The 6,159-nt window shown below is 41.3% G+C and overlaps 1 long non-coding RNA gene across 2 annotated transcripts in view; it reads left to right on the top strand.

Moving 5' to 3' along the window:
• The window catches only part of LOC131704961 (uncharacterized), a 7,067-nt gene extending 1,186 nt beyond the window's left edge, over positions 1-5,881 (top strand). Inside the window, exons 2-3 of one of the 2 annotated variants that reach the window (XR_009310072.1) lie at positions 3,613-3,718; positions 5,515-5,881. This is a non-coding gene — a long non-coding RNA (uncharacterized LOC131704961). Of the gene's footprint in view, positions 1-3,612; positions 3,923-5,514 lie in introns of both variants that reach the window. The other variant, XR_009310073.1, reaches the window with a different exon arrangement.
• The last annotated feature ends 278 nt before the right edge of the window (positions 5,882-6,159 follow it).

Genomic DNA, 6,159 nt, shown 5'->3' with positions numbered 1-6,159 from the left:
GACTCTGCACTGAGTGTTGTGACAGGCTCCAGGTTTGCAAATCTTAATAAAGCTTGCTGTTTGAGAATCTACAGTCTCTCTTCCTTTCAATAGAATTTCCAAGACAGTTATTTCAATAAGTCAAGTGAAATCTGTTTTTTGCAAAAATTTCAAGGAATCTCCAAAAGGGTTCTTTAATTATTCAGGGGTCTAAAGGGTTAAAATGTATAAAAGAAAATAAAATGTATATCCTAAAAGGTTGAAGGGCTCATAAGTGAATGGTCATGGGTCAAGAGGCAGTGGTCGGGGGGGGGGGGTGGTCTATGTCCAATGTGGAGGGGCGCGGAGGATGAAGAGGGGCAAAGACGAGCCACGCGCGTCAAAAAGGCCAGCGCGCGCGCGGGTCTTTTTGACGCGCGTGGCTCGTCTTTGCCCCTCTTCATCCTCCGCGCCCCTCCACATTGTCCCTCTCTCTTCTTCCCATCTCTCCACCCACCCCCCCTTTCCTTTCCTGGGGGGCTCCCATCTCTCTCTCTCTCTCTCTCCAACCAGCCTTCTTTCTCAGCACTGTATTTACTCACACACATTCAATCTCAGCCACTTCACTCATACCAAGCACAATCACTAGCTCAAGCCACACAGCTCTTGCTATATAATATATAAAGAGTTCAATTGTTATTTATAACTCATATAATTAGTCCAAAGTCTATTTGTGGTTAAATTTTATTACAGTATATTTCTATCTTAAAATGATAAAAAATATTATATTGTCACCAAAGTGGTCATTGAGGATTATATGGTTAATGTTTTATACAATTTTAATTCTTTAAAATAAAAAATATATATCTATATCTATATATTACACATAACTTTTGATTTATTTCTCACAAATCAGTAATTTTACAATTCAGGATAATTGGGAGATATGCTAATTACATCATTCCAATAGCTATTTATAATTCGTATAACTAAGTAAAATTCAATTTAGGGTTATTACTCATTAATTTATATATTAAAATAAGTTCAAATATTATATTGTTACCAAAACGGCGTTTGTGGATAATATATGTTCAATGTTTTATACAATTTTAATTATTAAAAATATATATATAATTTAAATATATGTACCTTTCCAGTTAAGTGTCACAAATTGAATTATGGGTAATATGAAAATATATGGAATATGGAGAAACCCATTGAATTATTCTGCCGTAAACACCGCAATTAACCACCAGGGGGAGATGTTTGGAAACTGCATGCAATCTTGTATTTGACCAAATGTAAACAATTGTCATTTTGTCTACGAACATCCGATCCAGACGCATGATACGTCTTTGGAAAGCCACAAAATGGCTTTTTTATATAAAAAAAATAACCCCTGCATATTGAGCTACAGGGCACAGCACGAGCAGTGAAACCAGGGTCCCCACACACTTCTATCAGGCGCGTTCACGGTCATAACAAAGCCTACGTCAGCATGTGCGCTTCACAGAATGTCCGCCCCCATGCTTGCCTGGAGTTTCACATCGCAATAGGAGGATTCTCCTCAGGTAAAACAAAACCGTATTGTTATTTATACCTGTTTAAGGGGCTTGTTTTTTGGCTGTACGGCTTCATCTCATCCTTTTTGTTTGTCATAATCGAAAGTGCGCCAGCCTCCGTTTTCTGTGTTTGTTTTAACCTTTTGCAGTCCATTTATTAAGTGCGCGTCAGGCACGCCAGGTCTAATTAATTTTCACATGCGCAGTTAATTTTATACGCGCTGTTTAAAAGTGTTTTTTTTCACAGTCAAACGGGTTTAAATGGCCCTGCGTATCAACAAAGCACTCGCTAGGCATCTCCAGCCCCGCCCCACCCCTTTGTTTGCTATAGCGTTTACCTATGTAAGAAATAAAAAATAATAATAATAATAATAATTATTATTATTATTATTATTATTATTATTATTATTATTATTATTATTATTATAAGTAGTACATACCGATTGCGATCGATCATCTCCGGATCACTCGTTTTATCACCAAACTCCTCAATAATGCGATCCAAGTCATTATTTTATTACTATAACATCTGAAAAAAGCTCTGCAAATGTCCATGATAGTCTCTGTGCGCTGATGCACTCAGCCAGATTGTTTACTATGAACGCCCCGTTATCTGATACCTGATACCATGTATGACTATTCATGAGATACGCCTTTTTTTTTTTCCGACTTGTCTCGGCTCCTGTCGCTCCCACTCGGCAATTGAATTGTTTTCTCGGCTTTTTCCGGAGAAAAAACGACTAAACACCCGTTTATTGCGTTGCTATAATGATGTCGGACCCAGTCCGACAATGGACCGCAAATTAATGTTGCTGTGTTGTTTTTTGCTATGGATGATTGATCTGATTGCCCCCGCTAATGCTTTATTGTGCTCACACGAGGTTGTTGCCTCTTCATGGTTTTAATATCACCGGGTGTGTGTTAATTTATTTTTATTGTTGGGTGTTCGCTGCACACGAGTTGTGAAGGAGTGACGTCGCTGTTTATTATATTGTTGTTCTTGTTCCCTGCAGCATTGATTGTTGGCCAATCTGTATCTATCATTTTGGGATCCATGGTGGTTGATTACATTAGTCACTTAAACTGTAATTTCTGATTAGAATTCACTGTGTTGTTTATGTATTTGTGTGGAGTTTATTGTTTTAATTAATATAGTTTTCTGTTTTAACAAGATATAAACTGAAAACACACAATGTGTGGGGTTTGTCAGTGTGTGCCTCGTAATCACGTGACCCACGATTTAAGACTACAGGGGCTGCGTTCACGAGAGGCAGACTTTGCTAAGTCTGCGCAGATTCTGCGCAGATTCTGAAAATTCCTTGGCTACTTGCTCCGATTCTGTGCGGATTCTGCGCAGAATGACGGAAGTCTGCGTGTCGTGAACGCACCCGAACTCTCTCCACACACAACACACAGCGTTCTTACGCCTGCCGTCACTCCTGCACACGTGAAGGGAATACTGAACCTGGAAACAAATTCAAATCCATGCGTTTCCAGCAGATGTATCCGTCCTCGCCTCTTGCTTTGCTCGACTACCTCTAAGAGAAATGTGTTGGGCTTGTCTCTTCACCTCAGTGTTGCTATTGTGTTTAAATTGACACATTTTTTTCTGCACTTGTATTAAATGTCGCTTCATCTGTGAGACTGAGAAATAATTCTCAGACAATATTATGTCTGTAGACCAAGAGAAAATTCATAATACTGTTCTGTGACAATGTGAAGCACTTCCAGTGTATTTATTTTTTTATTTTTTTATTGCATTTATATAGCGATTTTTGTACAAGCGTTTCACAAAGCACTGTACAGTACAGAGCACAAAAAAAGAAAAAAACACAATACATTTCTATAGCATGCCACACATACAGACCATAATAATACAAAAGCAGCAGTTTTTATGAAAGTGTGTTTTTGCTCTTGACAATACTCGACCGTCCCCTCGCTAGATTGCTCTGATACTGTGTGTGTGTGTGTGTGTGTGTGTGTGTGTGTGTGTTTTCTTGTCTCTCGCCTGTCCTGTGAGGATGAAGATGTAGTTTCAGTGTTTAATGCTCATCCCCTCACTGTGTGTCTGTGTGTTCTTGTCTCTTGACAGGTCTGTGAGGATGAGAAGGTCTCCACAGTCTGGAGTCTGATCTCTGACAGCCTCAACATACCTGTCAATCAACAGGGACTCCTCTACAAAGGCAAGGCGCTGGCAGGTAGGCTGAACAGCACAGCACAGCACAGCACAGCACAGCTCACCCCTCCTCTCACCCCTCGCCTCGCCCCTCCTCTCACCCCTCGCCTCACCCCTCCTCTCACTCCTCGCCTCACCCCGGGTCAGTGTGGCACAGCCTGCCTGCTCTTCTAAACAAACACTTCAGCCCTGCCGACGCAGTGAGAGTCTGGAGCAGCTACACAAGGTAACCTGAACAAAATAAACACACACACACACACACACACACACACACAGTGAGAGTCTGCAGCAGCTACACAAGGTAATCTGAACACAATAAACACACACACACACACACACACACACACACACAGTGAGAGTCTGCAGCAGCTACACAAGGTAACCTGGACACAATAAACACACACACTACTATATTTACACACACACACACACAGAGTGAGAGTCTGGAGCAGCTACACAAGGTAACCTGAACACAATAAACACACACACTGTTATATTTACACACACACACACACACACACAGAGTGAGAGTCTGGAGCAGCTACACAAGGTAATCTGAACACAATAAACACACACACACACACAGTGAGAGTCTGCAGCAGCTACACAAGGTAACCTGAACACAAACACACACACTGCTATATACAAACACACACACACGCGCGCACGCACACACACACACACACACACAGTGAGAGTCTGGAGCAGCTACACAAGGTAACCTGAACAAAATAAACACACACACTGCTATATACAAACACACACACACACACACACACACACACAGTGAGAGTCTGGAGCAGCTACACAAGGTAACCTGAACACAATAAACACAGACACTGCTATATACAAACACACACACACACACACACACACACAGTGAGAGTCTGCAGCAGCTACACAAGGTATCCTGAACACAATAAACACACACACTACTATATTTACACACACACACACACACACACAGAGTGAGAGTCTGGAGCAGCTACACAAGGTAAATTGAACACAATAAACACAGACACTGCTATGTACACACACACACACACACAGTGAGAGTCTGCAGCAGCTACACAAGGTAACCTGAACACAATAAACACACACACTACTATATTTACACACACACACACACACACAGAGTGAGAGTCTGCAGCAGCTACACAAGGTAAATTGAACACAATAAACACAGACACTGCTATATACAAACACACACGCGCACACACACACACACACACACACACACACACACACACACACAGTGAGAGTCTGGAGCAGCTACACAAGGTAACCTGAACACAATAAACACACACACTGCTACACACACACACACACACACACACACAGTGAGAGTGTGGAGCAGCTACACAAGGTAACCTGAACACAATAAACACACACACTACTATATATATATACACACACACACACACTGCTACAATGCACACCGGATTTAAAAGTATGTTCTGTATTACAGTGCCACATGTCGTCTCTTTTGGCAAGTGATATTTTCAAAATAATATTGAATGGCAATAAAGAGTGCTGACTGTATTTGAACCCGGAGTAACTGTTTGTTAAGGTAGTTAGTAACACTTGTGATTGTATTTAATGATTCTTTATATCCGTGATTGTCTTGATTTCAATGCAGTTAATTAACGCAGAAGTTGTTCTTCCCTGCAACTATTGTAAGGATTAATGCTGCCTCTTTCAACTTGGGGTGCATGCTATGTATTTTTTGGGGGACACTTGTGGGACAGGTAAAGTTGTATATAATGTCCAACTAGGCTGAAAGGATTTATAGATTGCTTAATTTTTTTTTTATTTTAGGTGATGAAGTGACACTTTGAATATGGGGCCTGATGAGAGAAGTATCCTTTTCATGTGGTTTTGGTTTTGCCGTTGTGAGCAGGTATGGGAGACAGCACCGTGTCTGCATGTGAAATAACAAAGTCATCGCAGTGGAGGGACTCTCTGAAGGCTGCTGTTTGTGGATTTGTCTTGTAATGTGAGTGATCTACTGTACTGTGATGCCACTGTCTGTACGCACGCTGCACTGCAGGGGAGACACCGCTGGCATTCACAGGGCATGCTTGTTCAATTAAAGCACGCTGCACTGCAGGGGAGACACCAACCTTCTGGACAAAGCCAAAACAGATAGAGGAGTGACCAAAGTGATCCTATCATTCGGAATCAACAACAAAGTGAACCAGGGAGAGAGGCAGATAGATAAGTTCCTGCTTTTTGTAATTTTAACCACTACATTTGGTGACATTGTAAGGTGGTGTTTGAATTGGCTGAGTTTGTGTGTGATTAGTACCAGGTGAGTGGCTAAATTGATTAGCAGTTGATTTTGCTATTTGATTGGTTTCCACACAGTTGAGTTGGTTCTTTTGCCAAGCAGGGGTAACAACATTTATTCAAGCAGCTTATTTTAGCGCCAGCACGAAGCGCCAGCCAACAGAAGAGCCTCAA

This window comes from Acipenser ruthenus, chromosome 33 (genome assembly GCF_902713425.1).
Source record: "Acipenser ruthenus chromosome 33, fAciRut3.2 maternal haplotype, whole genome shotgun sequence".
Taxonomy (NCBI): domain Eukaryota; kingdom Metazoa; phylum Chordata; class Actinopteri; order Acipenseriformes; family Acipenseridae; genus Acipenser; species Acipenser ruthenus.
The sequence above is the reverse complement of the archived record's forward strand: the minus strand, read 5'-3'. Positions and strand labels throughout refer to the sequence as shown.